We start from the raw sequence: 17,112 nt of genomic DNA on the forward strand, positions 1-17,112 counted from the left end.
GCAGAGACTGCAGAGAAAATAAATATTGGGCACAATTCACTGGGAAAACGTCAAAGTGCTGTTTCGGACACGTTTGCTGGGGTGTTGTGCGATAGCTGCAATGCTGAGATGGAGACTGCTATTCAACGGCCTTTGGGAGGTTCTGCCAGGTCAAGGGCACGGCATAAATTTTCCCAGCACAGGGAGCTGAACTCACCAGCATGACTGACTCTTCACAGACTAAGACATCATTTCATCTGAAGGCCCTCCCCCGATTCACCCTACAACCTTTCTACGGCCTCTTTATATCCCTCTCACCCTACCTTTCAAGGTGCCAACCCTTGGCGGTGCCAAACCGACACTTGGGCACCTTGGCACAGCCAGCCTGACACACCAGCAGTGCCAACCAGGCAGAGTGTCAGGCGGAGTGCCAGGGTATCCAGGTGCCAGGGGGAGTGCCAGCTATTACCCTGCCCTGTACCCTAACATCCGGGGGCTGGAATAGCCTCCAAGACCCCCCCCCCCAAGGTGTGCTTGTGGAAACCAGTAATAATCGGCGCCCAGTTAAGCCCTCGCAGCCACGGCTGTTGACTCCTGGACACAGGGTGAAAGTGACGTTGGGATATTTAAATGAGTCTAATGGCTCACTTAAATATCATAATCTGGATCACACCCAGCGAGTGCAGGGTCCAGATTGTGCCGGGCTTAGCGAGTCGAGTGACTCACAATCGGCACTGCGACCAGCAGGAAGCCCGATTTGGGTCTCTACCAGGATTTCTTTTTTTTTTAGAAAATATTTTATTAAGGCATTTATAATTCTAACATTTGTTTTTGAACCAACATGGTGCATATAAACAGTCCATCTCACGGCCCTCCTTTCGTTGGTTTTCCTACCCTTATTCGTCACTTCCATGCCTCCCCTCCCCTTTCCCCCCACCCCCCCATTTCCCCCCCCCCCCTTGCTGACAGACTAATTTTCCTTACAGATGTTGGTGAACGGCTGCCACCTCCGGCCGAACCTCTGTAACGACCCCTTAAGGTGAATTTGATTTTCTCCAACCTCAGATACATCCCTATATCGCCTCTCCCGGGATTTCACCCGTTATCCCCAGCTCTGTGCCGGGTGCAACGTGGTGGCTGAATCTCACCCATTTTTTCACTTGGGTTCAAAGTCCAAAATCCATGTCCAATGAGGTACTTATTAATGCAAGTCAGTGGGTTCAAAATCGATGCTGGGTTATTCACGTTTCTGATGGTGCTGCCTTTATATAAGGTGGCATGCAGAGGTTAATCAGACTTGGGGGCGATGGTGCAGAATTTCTAGCAGAAGCAGAGTAGATGTAGCCAGAGCTCCTTGCCTGTGAGGCCACTATTCAGATGATAAGAAGGCAGACAGAGACTTTGGAGTTCAGCAACGCAATATTACTGGTTCCACCAGCCAACAGTCTATGTCACATGACTCTCACAACTCCACACAGTCTTTGATAAAGGATGTGTATCCCTCATTTGGGTCTCTGAGATTGCTAAATTATGGGCTGATTTAGCACAGTGGGCTAAACAGCTGGCTTGTACTGCAGAACAAGGCCAACAGCGCAGGTTCAATTCCCGTACCGGCCTCCCCAAACAGGCACTGGAATGTCGCAACTAGGGGTTTTCGCAGTAACTTCATTGAAGCCTATGTGTGACAATAAGTGATTTTCATTCATTTCATTCAATTGAAAGGGAGGTTGCAGGGCCTTTTGCATTGGCAGGCAATCAGGCTCCTGTTGGCCAGCTTTGGCTATGAAATGCAGTTGGCTATTGCACCCTTTAAATTTGATTTGTACAGTCCACTGAGTGGGAGGTTGTTAATGACTCTTCAGGGATAACGAGGTGCAAGTCTGTCCAATACTGTCAAGTAGCTCCTTTTATTCAGCATCATAGATGGACTCAGTTTCAGCTATTTTGAAAATTTTAGAGATAGCAATAAGCATATTTCTGTACAATGTATTTAAAAAACATACAGGGTGAAGTCTTAGTCCCTCATATTGGCAAGTACCGAAGGAATTCTCCAGATCTGTTAAGGTACCTAAATCTCATCTTGTACATGCTGATGGCTGACTTACATCCGGTTGTTACATGGTTCATTTACAGCGTTCTTGGATTTATTGATGCTGTTCCTCAGAGGTGTTATTCAGGTTATAGTGGATATTCTTTGTCACCTGGCAGATAACCTTTAAAGGTATGCATAGGTTGGGATTGCAACGATGGAAAGTGTTAGGAAAATTAGATTATAAATGTAGTGGTCCATTAAACGGTTAAAAGCCTGGAGTTAGAATGTGTTTGTTTCAAAAGGGTTTTGCTTTGCTTCTAGGAAACAGCAGGCAGAATTGACAAGGAATGTACTTATCAGTCTGTGATAATGCAAAGTGGTTTGCCTGGAGAGGTCCCTGGGGAGTTAATGTGCTTTTGCAGCCTGCAGAGATAATGGGCTGAATTCTCCATTTGAGAGGTGCTGACGCCGGGACTGAATGGGGGGTATTCCATGGTCCCAATGGCGGTGCTGGTCCCGGAGCAATTCAGGACACGCAAATGGGCCAGCGCTTACACCTCATAGAACTAGTGCAATCCCAACTGACGCCAGCTTCAGAATCGCTGGGGTCGGGATTGGCACTGGAGAGCTGGGCGAGCTGGAGCTGTGTATAAGAACGATACTCCCCACACACACTCTTATCCCAGCCAAGAAGATGGCACTCCGAAGAACGGCCCCAAGGTTCGCGGATGCAGAGCGTCTCCGAATGTCTCACTGTGCATTATATGTCCACCCAGTAGAAGGTGGCCCACAACCGCCGGGAGAGAGAAAAGATCGGAGGGGGCTCGCCGGATCTGCAGCCCCTCACCGTCGTGGACCAGAGGGCATTGGACCCAGGAGGAAGAGGGCATTGGACACCCAAGTGAGCCCCCAATGTGTTGCAATGTCCATATGGCACGTGTGTCAGTTCCCCCCCTTCCAAACATCACATCGACTGTTAATATCACCATGCATTTTGTATTGTGTCTGGCAGGGCCACCACCAGACAATGTAGAACCAGCTGGTGTATCCCGCCTCCAGTCACAGGGTGGTCCCATCGATGTTGAAGGCGCTGAATTGGGGACTACATGCTGGGGTGTCAGCAACAGACTGCAGGAGCAGGAGGCAGTGCCGACAGTGCATACCACCCAGGCCGACCATATACCAAGGCCACATGGACATTGCTGCGGTGCGCAGAGTGTGCCCCAGTCACAACGGCCATGGCTGCGGGCACCAAGAGCATTGGCCTGGTGCTGGCTGACCTGAGCCTGCCCCAGAGGGGCCTGGCAAGGTTGCTGCATGACGTGGCCCAGTCCCAGAGGGATGTGGTTCAATCCCAGAGGGACGTGTCACAGTCCCAGAGGGACGTGGCACAGTCCCGGTGTTCCATGGCCGCAAGTATCGAGAACCTGATTAAGAACTGAGCAGGCCTCCAGGAGGGCAGTGTTAGGCAATGTCAGAGCCCCCCAGAGCTCACTCCGACTCAGCCCCTGTCCCAAGGAGTAGCCCGGGGCTAGCGGGCACCCTGAGGGAAGAGGAGGTGATGGGACCTGTGCCGGTGACACCTTCAGGGGAGGTGCCGGAATAATAATAATCATAATCTTTATTGTCACAAGTAGGCTTACATTAACACTGCAATGAAGTTACTGTGAAAAGACCCTAGTCGCACATTCCGGCGCTTGTTCGGGTACACAGAGGGAGAATTCAGAATGTCCAATTCATCTAACAGCACGTCTTTCGGGACTTGTGGGAGGAAACCGGAGCCCCCCGGAGGAGACCCACGCAGACACGGGGAGAACGTGCAGACACCACGCTGACAATGACCCAAGCCGGGAATCGAACCTGGGACCCTGGAGCTGTGAAGCAACAGTGCTATACACGGTGCTACCGTGCTGCAGACACCTCTGAATCCCGCCACCTGTCCTTGGCACACCCATTGGGCAGTGGGCAGAACAGGATGGCACCATGCCACCCGTGACACGCAGAGGTCTGCCAGGACCATTTGGGCCTGGTTGCTCCAGAGGACAACTGACCAAGGGGTCCAAGGTCACAGGGTGGGATAGGCAACAGGCCGCCTCCATCCGATGTACCACCTGGGACCACCTAGAAGGAGCTTTAGGGCACCTAAGGTTAGAACGTTAAATACCAGTTAAGATAACATGGGTGCAACTGATAGGGTAGTGTTAGAGGCTATGGCACAATTATTGTGTATAGCACTGTCACCAATTAACACATGTTCACCAATGTTTCAACATTCCTCGTCCCTCTGCCCACAGGGTGAGGGAAGCTGGATTGGTGTGCTGGTTGAGTGGTGGTATGAGGTAGGGGAGTGTGGATGATGGTGGGGTAGGGAGGTGTGTGGGAGGCCGGTGATATGGGGTTCGTGTGTTGGAGTCCGGCACGAGCTGTGTCCCCCAGGGCAGCTGGGGGTACCCCAGTCACCGCCTTTGGCGGCGGCAGGGGCCTGGGCCGAGATGCGGGAGCGCCGTGTGGCAGTGCCTACCCGGTGCATGACCGATCACCACTCGCCACCCCTGCTCATCCCTGACCCCCAGATGTATTGTGGGCCCGGGTGATCGAATGGCTAGCATGTATGCTGGGATCACCCGGGTGGACAGTGGAATGTGACACTGGGGTGAGGGGTCAGACGTTGTTAGATGTTGCGGAGCACCAGAGCTCATCGTCGAGTGGGACATCATCACCCTTCGCCTCATGGACTGGACCCAACAGCCAACCCAGGGCCAACACCCTGTAGTGCAGCTGGGGTTGCTGGGGTGGGTGGGATGGGGTATAGGAAGGGTGGAATATCCTTGGAGCAGGGGGGAATGGGGTTATGGGGGTGGGATGTGACAGTTGAGCTGTCAATGGCCAGGCCCTCTAGTCAGCGAACCTAGGGGCAATTAAGTTTTTCCGTGCACGGCAGTCTTGTGTATACGTCGTATGGCCTCCTGTCCTGCCTGGGCCCCATGCGCTGCCCATCCTAACCTCCTCCACATTCTCCTGACAACGCATGCCATTCCTCCACCTCCTCCTCCAGCATGTCACTACAGTGATTGTGATGAATCCCACTGCTCGGGAAACTTGGGCTCAGTCCACGCCAAAGGTAATGTAGGGTCAAAGGTAATCTCAGGGTCTCTCTGCTCAGCCGCAGTCGTGGCGCAACCACCTCCTCATACGGCAGGCGCTGCCTCCTCGGCCTGCTGGGCAGCTGGCTCTTGATCGTCACCAGCTGGCCTCTGCCCCTTTGGGGCAGGCTCCTGTTCTGCAGGGTCTTTCCTGTGCAGCTGCTGCTTGTGAAGATTCAGTGAATCTGCCAGGGCTGTGGCGTCCAGGCAGTTGGCAACCACATCCTGCTGTACACTAAAATCCATTTTCGGCAGGCGGTAAAACGGCAGGCATGTTACCATGGTGAGTATTCCCCTGCTTAACTACGTGGAGGCCATGGCCTCCTGCACTGCAGCCCCTACCCCCGCCTGTTCCCCCTCCCTAGCCCCACCCCCTGGGCATTCCTCCTGACACTCTTCCTTCTGCACCACAACCCTGGCCCTGCCGATGCCCGTCATCGGAGGGCCTCCTGCCCCATCACCCATCCCTGTCAGCATTATACTCTACGGCCCATATCCCGTGCCCTCCTGTGGGGTCTACCATGGGTGCCCTCCTTTGGTGGGCCATGTGCTACCTCGACAGCAGGATGCCACCTGACCAGAGCCAGGCCTTGTGACATGCAGGCAGGGACCACAGACGGGCTGGGCACCCATTGGGACTGTGGCTGTAGTGTGCCGCAGGTCCTCTGTGCGATGCACGGGTTGTGCCTACCTGTCCAGGGGCAGGATGGATGGATGGTGTTCCTGCGGGGTGGCTAGTTGATGGTGCGACTGGTGGGGCACCTGCCCTGGGGAGACAGTGTGCCAAGGAGGGTGACAAGAGCTATTGTGCATGCTTCTGCTGTTCGGACAGCGCTCTGTACTCCCACCGCCCTGTTTCCCACCTCCTGGGGTCTAGCAGTTGCTGGGGCATGGCCTGGGAGTGCGGCCTGGGGGGAGGGGGCAGAGGGCACCCATATGGCTGGTAACACTCAACACACTTGTGGTGGGCAGGCAATGGTGACCCATACCCATCCACCCCGGTCCCAGGGGACTCCCCGAATCCATGGGCTGCCTCACCCATCCAGCCCTGGCAGACTCCTCCATCCAGCAGAATAACTGGAAGCCCAGTGTTGCACCTTTGGAAACATCTCTTACATTCTCCCTCCCTCTCAGCCACTACTGTGCCCGGTTCCCAGTTTAAAATACCATAAGTGAACCGCTCCAGATTTATTTCCGCCTGGCTAAAGTAGAGCATCACGGGAGACCGTCAACTACCGAGTCAGGCCTGTTAATGAAAAGCTAACGGCCATTACTATATGATTTGCTTGTGGAACACATCCATGCTTCCATCGAGGTGCCACAGTGTTTAGTTGGGTGCCCGGCAGCAGCCTCAATTCTTGGCTGACGCCAAATTCTCCATCCGATTGCGCTTCCAGCGTCGCTGGATGGAGAATACCGCCCAATGTGTTTTCAGCTTGGGGAGATCAGGTCATTGCTGAGTGGAGCGCAGAAAGGCAGAGAGGCAGTGAGTTTGGAGAAGCTTTGAGAGAGAGAGAGAGGAGCTGAGTTCTGATCTGCCTGATTCTAAGTTCACAATTGTTTCTAAGTAGGAGAGTTTAAAAACAAGAGTAAGAATATTTAAAAGCAGAGCGGTTTTGTCTGAAGCCAAAGAAGAGGCTGAAACAACTCAGTTGAAGCAGCTATTTGAAGATATTCAGCCAGAGTCTGAAGAGGTTCGAACCAGAGCCAGAATCTGTTCTGTACCACAAGTGTTACTCTATGCCCTGCTAATTTTAAGATAGATTGAGAGCTGTATGTTTCTTTTCTTGATGTTTAGGGCAGCACGGTAGCACAAGTGAATAGCACTGTGACTTCACAGCTCCAGGGTCCCAGGTTCGATTCCCTGCTGGGTCACTGTCTGTGCGGAGTCTGCACGTTCTCCCGTGTCTGCGTAGGTTTCCTCCGGGTGCTCCGGTTTCCTCCCACAGTCCAAAGACGTGCAGGTTAGGTGGATTGGCCGTGATAAAATTGCCCTTATTGACCAAAAAGGTTAGGAGGGGTTATTGGGTTCTGGGGATAGGCAGGAAGTGAGGGCTTAAGTGGGTCTATGCAGACTCGATAGGCCGAATGGCCTCCTTCTGCACTGTATAGTCTATGTTCTAATTGGAAATTGTGTAGTCATGTTGAGGGGTAATTGTAAACTGTTCTTTTTGGGGGTGAAGTTAAAAAGTTTAATATTTTATTTATAATGAAGTTTTGTTTTAAAAATACCAAAGCTCCATTTTTTTTCATGTAATCATTCCTGGAGCAAATCATTATTTCCGCATAGTCTTAAAATAAACTAAAACATTAGGGTTTCGGCCCAGTACCATAGCCACTGTTAGGATGTTGGACTGCTGCAGTATTAATGCATTGTGACAGCACCCAGAGTATCTGTTGCAGACCTGTGCGAATCTTACTTTGTGGTTGCAAAAGAGTGAAATATTGATGGAATGAAATCACTTGCAGATGATGAATGTTCCTGGTTGATCTGGCAGTGCATGGGTTGTCAGGTGTGCAGTTAATGATACCCTACATCTGGGAGAAGCCAATCAGAGACGAGAATGAGTTATTGTCATCACAGAGAAAGTTTACAGATTTCCAAACCCTTGAAAACAATCCATCCATCACCTGCCTTACGCATTTATGTGCAGCTGACTGTGATATCCTTGATTTTAGCTTACTAGGTGCACTCTGAACCCCATGAACGTTAAAGCTGAAACAGACGTGTTCACAAGATGTTGGCGGGGCACGGGGGGGGGGGGGGGGGGGGGGGGGGGTAGATTTCCCTACATCTGATGGTTTATCGTCCCCTGTCCCACAGCCTCAGGATCTTTTCCTGCTCCATTATAATAAACTCTTTAACTGAATTCTGAATATGATTGGAGAACATTCAAATTTACATAAACAATTGCTGATTTATTGTAGGGATGGTGATTAGTAGTTAGCGATCTGGGCGGTGCTTTGTCCGAAATCCAAGAGAGACCATAAAGATCAGAAGGCCCCTTGTTTGATCCTCCATCCATTCTGAGTTGTTTGATATCCACAGAGTGGAATTATATTTTCACAAACAAAAGTAAAAAAAAGACAAGAAAATTGAAGAAGACAAAAAAGTATTAAAATGAAATGCAAGGGCGGTACAGTGGCACTGTGGTTAGCACTGCTGCCTCACGGCTCCAGGGTGCTGTTTCAATTCCAGCCTCTGTGTGGAATTTGCACGTTCTCGCCGTGTCTGCGTGGATTTCCTCCGGGTGCTCCAGTTTCCTCCCACAGTACCAGAGTGCAGGTTAGGTGGATTGACCATGCTAAATTGTCCCTTCATGTCCAAAGATGTGCAGGTTAAGTGGGGTTATAGGGATAGGGTGGGGGAGTCGGCCTAGGTGTGGTGCTCTATCAGTGGGTCATTGAAGATTCGATGGGCCAAATGTCCTCCTTCTGGACTGTAGGGATTTTATGGATTCTATGGAATTATATATTGGCTGGTGTTTTCATAGAGTCATAGAATTTACAGTGCAGAAGGACGCCATTCGGCCTATCGAGTCTGCACAGCTCTTGGAAAGAGCACCCCACTTAAGCCCACACCTCCACCCTATCCCCATAACTCATTAACTCCAACTAACCGTTTTGGACACTAAGAACAATTTTTCATGGCCAATCCACCTAATCTGCACATCTTTGGACTGTGGGAGGAAACCGGAGCACCTGGAGGAAACCCACGAAGACACGGGGAGAACGTGCAGACTCCGCACAGACAGTGACCCAAGCCGGGAATCGAACCTGGGACCCTGGAGCTATGAAGCAACTGTGCTACCGTGCTGCCCAGCTTGCATGGGCAGCTTGTATGCATTGTGGTCCACGATTTTCCAGTCCATTGAAATTAATTTGGGGTGAGGGAGGGGTTGGCGGTGAAAAATCAAAGACTTATGAGCTTACAAGTGAAAATAAAATCTGTGGTCAGTTTTTTTTAAATATGAAAACTTGGGGACAACGGTCAGAAAAGCACAAATTGGAAACATATTACTCAGAATTGATCTAGTTACTCTAGTAGATCAGCTGCAATGTGCTAGAATTCATTTTCAAAGTGTTTTTTGTAATTATCAGGCTGAGTGCCCATGAAATCAGCTGATCTGGTCCTATTACTGCAGGTGCTTAATTTGTTAATTCCCGTTCTGAAGCAGCAGGTAACCAAGCCACTCACTGAAACACGAAGCAAGCTCTCTGTGGTGGCACTGAAATATAAATAGAGATCGAGGCATTGAAGTGCTAAATGAGAGGCAAGCTGGGCTAAGGGAGACTGATGGTTGGAATTATGAGGACGACACAGAGCCGGTATATTAGCTGATCTGGGCTGACTGTAGAGAGCAAAGGTGAAATTGACAGGTTTCTGTACCTGACTTTGCGACTCAATTTCTTTTAAAAATTTACCAGTAATTCCAGTATGAAGCCGAAGCGTCTCAGACTGTTTCTGCAGTTGAAGAGCACCTTCAGGCTAAAATACAATGGGGGTAACATTTCTCCCAGTGTCAGTCAATGCCCAATAATGCAGGAGGAATGCTCAGTCCCTTTTTTAAGAGCCAAGCCCTTTTGGCATTTGTTCCATGGGCTTCAGGTGGAAAACCACACCCCAGGTCAATCCACTGGCTTTGAGCCAGTCTGTGGAACAGAGGAAGTTAGGTCCACAGTGGGGCTCTTATTTTGTGACAGATGGGCTCTTGCTGCTCCCGGTTTCCCAAAAATGGAGGCCTTCTCTTCGGTTGAATCACTAGCTACGAACCTAAAATGGCAAACGCAGTTCTATATACCTCATTGAATCCCAATTGACATGTGCAAAGGGCTGACTGTTCACAGGCTGTCCAACAGATTGCTGTGGCCTCAGTGATATTGGGAATGGAATCATCCTTTCCAACAATTCCCTGAACTGGAAAAATACCAGATTGGCACAGTTGGCAGCAGTCTCATCCGTGAGTCAATTTTGGGTGCAAACCTAGTTGAGGACACTTGAATCCAATATCCAGGGGCGACTGCATTGTTGTAAGTGCCCCCTTTCTCATTAAACTGAGACTCGATCCGCCTATTTAACTCGATGTAGATGCTCCCATGGAACCATTCAAATAAGAGGAGGAAAGTTCACTCAGTGTTCTGACTAACATTTAGCCTCAACCAGCATCACTAAAAGCAGATTAACTGGTCATTAACCTGAATTGTTGTTTCCAGGGGTCAATTTTTTTTCCCGCTAAGGACTTTTCTTGAGATTTTCCTGAGAGCTCATTTTTGGTTTTCTGGGGTTCCTTTTTCATTCACACCAACCTCTGTATTAGTTAAACCAGTCATGTAGTATCATCACCTCTTTAGATAGATAAAGCAGTGCTTAATCTTGCGGTCATCCAAAAAACTGTAATCCATGTTTGAACTTGCAGCAAGTTCTGATCTCCATCACCTCTGTTCTCACTGACCTACTTTGACTCGAGCAATGTTCAGATTCCTCCATGGTCTCACCCCTCAAAATCTCTGAAATTTCTCCCAGTTCCACAACCTTCCAAAACATCTCATTTCCACCTCTGGTGCATCCCCTATTTTAATAGTTTCAGTTGCCCAGGAATTACCCACCCGACAAATGCCTGCTCTCTATGTCAATTTCCTCCTTTAAGACACTCATTAAAATCAATCTCTTTCACAATTTGGTCATTTGAGCTAATGTCTCCTTTTGTGGCTCAGTGTCAGTGTCATACATTGTTTTATTGTGCTTCTGTGAAGCACCTGGACTTTTTTATTATGTTACAGGCACTACATAAATTTAAGTTGCTGTATTGGACTTCATTTACTGAGATTTAAATGCCACTTTGATCCCGACCTTTGATCAGAGGCCTTCTGACTCTTTCTGCTCCCCCGGCATCAAACTAGCACTAAAACTCAGCCCGGGTTATCTGTGTAGGTCAGGAGGCTCTGGTATAAATTTTTGGGGGCGCTTTACACAATAATTTCTCCATGCCCATCCACATTTTGTGAGGTTGCCCTTCTTACCTTCTGCCTCTTTACCTTTTAGCTAGGTTAGCAAAATCTACCATCACAATGGTTGGATAGGGAGCAGCGGTTCCCCTTAGTTGAAGGATCAGTCATGAGGGGACACAAGTTCAAGGTTAAGAGCAGGAGGTTTAAGGGGGATTTGAGGAAAATCCTTTTTACCAAAGGGTGGTGACGGTTTGGAATGTATTGCCTGGGAGGGGGGTAGAGGCGGGCTGCCTCACATCCTTTAAAAAGTACCTGGATGAGCACTTGGTGTGTCATAACATTGAAGGCTATGGGCCAAGTGATGGCAAATGGTATTACATAGACAGGTCAGCCATTTTTCAGTGCAGACTCGGTGAGTTGAAGGGCCTCTTCTGCACTATTATTCTGTGATCTGAGAACCACAGCAAAAAAGCAGTGACCTGGTGCATAATTTGAATATAATAAATGAGAATAAGATAATCAAATTCCCATGTTATGTAGTGTTCTATTCTTGGGCATTTTGTTTCCATTAGAAATGTACCAAAAATAGAAAAGTGTTTCCTTTTGAAAGTGGCTCACTTTGTCTCCAATCACTATGAAGACAGAGGATGCTAGGAAGTGTGAGTTCTACTGAGGTATAAAGTGGCTATGGCACACAATCTTATTGAGCTTGCGGTGCTTGGGTCTCCTTGCAAAGCTGTTGCAATTACTTCCACTGTCCCTTACTTGGGAGTCGGGACTGAAGGTAAAGTTCAGATAGAAGTGAGGGGTTGCTGTGAAGCTCTGGAGATCCTGACCTTTGTTACTCCCAGAGGGGCAGTGGTGATAGATTGGGAGTCAGAATGAAAGTGAGAGCAAGGATTCGAGTCCAGGTCCAGAGGAGGTAAAGTCTTGTTTCTTACCGTGAGCGAAATTAGTCTAGTCCAGATTGAGCCCTGGTCTGCCTGGACCCCAGAAATAGCGGGTCAGAGATTTGGAGACAGCCTGGATGGGAGGCCATGAGAAACAACAGATCGATTGAGGAAATGTGCAAGATCTTATTTTAATGATATGTAACCTGCTGGTTTGAAGATTGTCTGCATGACAAAATAGTATTTTACACTTTTTGGAGATAAATTCTCTCTGCCAATGTTGGTCTCCTGGTCTCCAGACCTTGTTGATCCTCCAATCAGAGAAGCAAGATCAGGAGAGATAGACGGCGTGATTCAGCAGACTCAAGTTAAAGTCTGCTGAACGGCACGTTTAGCAGGACGTTTCTTGGCACCTGCAGCATCAAGAAAGACCCCGCTATGCAATGGCACTTTGCTGTTTTCTGTGGCCTTGGTGAGAAACTCCCCGTCGAAGCACTGATGAGCTCAGTATGCCGGTGCATGAAAACTACTCATGGAAGCAATTTATAAAGGCAGCCCCGATCTTTCACCCCCCTCATTGCCCGCACCACAGCCTCGGGACACCTTACTTCACCCAACTTACCTCTGCTTGGGCCTTCGAGCCCCCGTTCCTCATCCCACGTCTTATGGCAAGGCTCCCTGGGCTCAAACCCTGGCATAGGCAACCCAGAACCTGGGCACCTTGGCACTGCCAACCTGAAACACTGGCAGTGACACCCAGGCATGCTGGCAATGCCTGGGTGACACTGTCAGGGTGCCAATTTGGCGGTATCACGGTGCCAGGCTGGTAGTGCCAAAGTGCCCAAGTACCAGGGGGGTGACAGGGTGTCATCCTGCCCAGTGCCCGACTACCTGGGAGCCTCAACTCCCGAGATGCCATCACAACTGGTTCATGGCTTTGTGAACCAGTACCAAACAGCGCCAGGTTGAGGCCTCACTGACAGGGCTGGTGAATCCCGCGCCCCAGCTGTATTCGGCGAACGGATAGTTAAAAGAGGATAATGGCTTATTTGTGTCATAGTAACTTCATTGCAGTGTTAATGCAAGCCTACTTGTGACAATAAAGATTATTATTAAAAAAGAATATGGGCACCTGGATCTCACCCACCGGGAGATAGATCCAGATTGTGACGCCTCGAGAAATTCCTTTGAATCTTGTGAGACGTTTTGAGCATTGCGATTCTCGATCTAGGCCTCTTACAGGATTCAATGGCCTCGCCCTGGCACCAAGTCAGTCACGATGAATCGCACCCAGAATCTGGGACTGGAGGAGCACCTCCTCACAGATTCTGACTGTTCCACATTTGGGCCAATTATTCTTTAACTGGTTTCCCTGTGATTGAACATTTAGAAGTTTTTTGGGGACTTCTGAGAACAAATTCGCCTGAAGCCCCCAATTGTTTTTGAGTTGTTGACGTATTAAATGCAAGTCTACATATTTTTCTGTATTGCAATGATAACTGCCTTTCAAACCAAGTGGTTTTGAGACTCTTGGGAATATCCCAAGGACGTGAAAGATGCTAAGCAATTAACAATCTCTTTCTTTCTTGCAATAGACATATTTCTCGTAAGCACCAGCTTCCCATAGAAAAATCTTTAAAAATGCAATAATGATTAAGAGCTGAAACAAAAACAAAGTTTTGGAAATAAATAGCAGATCAGGCACATCAAGTTAATGTTACCCTGTGATAGAACTAAAAACTGAAGATGAACCAGCCAGAAATTGCCAGAGAAAGTCAAATTTGTCATTGATGTCACATTGCCATTTTGTTTTATTCCTAGGAATGTAATGAATAGAATTTTATACCATTGTGAGAGTTTGAAGTAGTTGCAGTCATGCACTTCTGGTGGAAGTCACCATATGACAGCGTTCCATCCCTTTAGTAAACCAGAGAAATATTGAAGGCATTGCCCAGAGTATTTCTTTCTCCAGTTTACTTTCATATTCCTCTCCTACCTAGCTGGACAAGACAACATACAAGAATTTACAATTTAAAATTGGATCAAATTGGGACGCGATCTTGGGGTAGCACTCAATGCATTGAGCCTTAGCTGGATGAATTGATAGAATTCAATTCAGGCCTTGGGTGACTATCTGTGTGGAGTTTGCACATTCTCCCGTGTCTGTGTGGGTTTCCTCCGGGTGCTCCGTTTCCTCCCACAGTCCAAAGATGTGCGGGTTAGGTGAATTGGCCATGATAAATTGCCCCTTAGGGTCCAAAGATGTGGAGGTTAGGCAGGGTGACGGGGTTAGGGCGGGGGAGTAGGCCTAGGTAGGGCGTTCTTGGTGGGGCTGGTGCAGACTCGGTGGACCAAAGGCCTCCTTCTGCATTCGGGATTCAGTGAGATTGTATGAGAACCTTGACCTCTGAGACAGAAAGTTGTGGGTTGAAGCTACAAAATCAATCTGGGCCAACATGTCAGTACTGAAGGAAGGCAACATTGTTGGAGGTGCTGTATTCTGAAGGAGCTCTCAAACCACGGATTCAAATGGAGGATGTAAAAAAAGGAAATTTTCCTGATTCCGACCAACAATACTATGTCAATCAAAGCACCAAAAATAGATTACGACCTGCTGTTCAGGGAAGTTGCTGTGCAAAATTGGTTGCCAAGGAAGCCAATCACCTCATTGTGTGTCTGCCAGTTCTTTGAAAGATCTATCCAATTCGTCCCACGCCCCTGCTGTCTCCTCATTTCCCTGCAATTGTTTTTTTTTCAAAATAAAACTAGGCTTGCCAGCTTAACAGTAATTTGCTGGAAACAAAATATTTTGATTGGTCCTTTTTCACTTTTTAATCCATTTTGGAACACTATCACTATATGTTTCTTAGTCATGAATATCTCCATATCCAATTATAAATTCATATATAGCACGAGCATAATAAAAGCTGAATGAGAGGCAAGCAAAGCCTTTATAGAAAAGTAAAATACTGTGGATTCTGGAAACCTGAAAGAAAGACAGAAAATGCTGGAAATATTCAGCAGGTTAGGCAGCATTTGTGGAGAGAAGCACAGAGCTAGACAGTTCCGGCCTGTGGCCTTTCATCAGAGCCGGGTTCTGACAAAACATCATCAATCTATTGTGAGGCTGAAGGAATTTACAAGGATAAGGAGGAGCAACATAATGTAAAGGTTTGAAAACATGGATGAGAATTTAAAATAAAGACATTGCTTTACCCGGAGGCAATGTAAGTCAGTGAGAGCAGGGGTGATAGGGGAATGGAGTTAAGATAAGGGCAGCAAAGTTTTGGATGATCTCAGGTTCACAGAATGTGGGACTGCATTGGAATAGTTGAGTCTTGAGGTAAGTCATGAATTAAGGTTTGGGTAGCAGGAATGAAGTTGGGCAATTGTAAAGTCTCAGACAAGAGACCACTCAGAAGCGATGTCTGTAGGAAAGTTTGGTTTTATTCTGGTTACTACACACTCCTCCTAGTCCCCGAAGAGTTTCCCACACCCGGCCCTCACCTGGGCTGGTATATTTATGTCCCAGCAGTCCTTTGAACAGAAGGGCTAGCCCCACCCCTTATCTGGGTAGATCATATTCAGGTGAGGCCACAGGAACTCTGACGTTGCAGATTCCTGGGTCTCCTGTAGGGTTATAACCGCACCTCCCCCCCACCCCCGCCCAAGTCCGATACATTGTCCATGTCAACGCAAGGAGGAAAATCTTTGCCCTCTTCGCCAAAGGCTGACTCTCCGACTCCCGCCGCTCCAGGCCCAGATAGGTGTAACGCACCGGGGAACATCGCTTCCTGGTCGAATGTCTGAGGTTCCGCTGCCTTTCGTTTGGCGGTCACCCGTGGACCTGCGTCGATATCCGTTGGCAAAAACTCCACATCTTGACTCCTGGTCGCGACTGGTTGATTGCCGCACATGCACTTTTCAGATCGCAGACGGACTCCAGGTTTTTCAGATACTCCTGGTGGAGTTAGTAACTCAAACAGATCAGCCATAACCTCAATGAGTGATGGAACAGGCTGGAGGGGCCGAATAGCCGACAAATGTTCCTATTTCATATGTTTGTAATGATGCGACCATCAATTCACGTGTAACAGAGAGTAGATGTAAACTATGGCTTTAATTGACTAGAACAGTGCCTGCCTGCGACTGCTCTGCTAGTGAGAGCCGCCTATAGGGCAGCTGCTCTTTATACCTCCCCTCAACGGGGCGGAGCCCACAAGGGCACGAACATGATACATTCTGTGTAATATCGTACAATGGTCCACAGGTGGAGCCCACAAGGGCAACGGCGTAATACAGTGTAATACAGTGGTGAATGGTTAGTACAATACATTCACCACATGTAAATATGCTGTAGCTTTAAAAACCATGACAACAAAAATCTACTCCTTTTGAGCTTAAAAAATAGGTATAGCATTTTCAAGAGAGAGCAAGGCCTGCGGGAAGAAAGGAGATTTTGCTGCTGTGTGCCAGGCCCACTCGATCGCCGCTATTGTCCCTGCACCCCCCACGTGCGACCCATGGACGCCGCCATCTTCCTCGCCTCAGAACTCGTGCGGCCCGTGGGCGCCGCCATCTTCCTCGCCTCAGACTATGTGCAGCTCGTGGGCGCCGCCACCTTTAATGCCGCCCACCAAGTGCGCCCTGTGGACGCTGCCATCTTCACCGCCCCAGGACCCCTGCTCGTCGGGCACCTCATCGGGCCGCTCATCGCCTGCAACCGCCGCCGACCAGCCAGGGGCTTTCCAACACCATCCGCGTCTTCCCTCCATCACGATCGACCAGTCCCAACCACACAACCTCGCGACCGCGTCGACGACAGTGAAGGTCGATGGGCACAAGGCATCATGCCTTATGGACTCTGGGAGCACTGAGAGCTTCATCCACCCCAATACGGTAAGGCACTGCTCCCTCATGGTACACCCCATCAACCAGAAAATCTCCCTGGCCTCCAGATCCCACTCCATGGCGATCCGGGGGTACTGTACTGCCACCCTCACCATCCAGGGCATAGAGTTCAGCGGCATCCGGCTCTACATCCTCCCCAACCTCTGCGCTGCCTTGCTACTCAGCCTTGACTTGCAATGCAACCTCCAAAGCTTAACCCTGAAATTTG

General features: G+C 49.0%; 1 long non-coding RNA gene across 1 annotated transcript in view; it reads right to left on the reverse strand.

Moving 5' to 3' along the window:
• Positions 1-17,112, reverse strand: part of LOC119977580 — a 48,513-nt gene that overhangs the window by 17,930 nt on the left and 13,471 nt on the right. Inside the window, exon 2 of the long non-coding RNA XR_005463228.1 lies at positions 7,575-7,692. This is a non-coding gene — a long non-coding RNA (uncharacterized LOC119977580). The remainder of the gene's footprint in view (positions 1-7,574; positions 7,693-17,112) is intronic.

Source organism: Scyliorhinus canicula, chromosome 14, assembly GCF_902713615.1.
Source record: "Scyliorhinus canicula chromosome 14, sScyCan1.1, whole genome shotgun sequence".
Taxonomy (NCBI): Eukaryota; Metazoa; Chordata; class Chondrichthyes; order Carcharhiniformes; family Scyliorhinidae; genus Scyliorhinus; species Scyliorhinus canicula.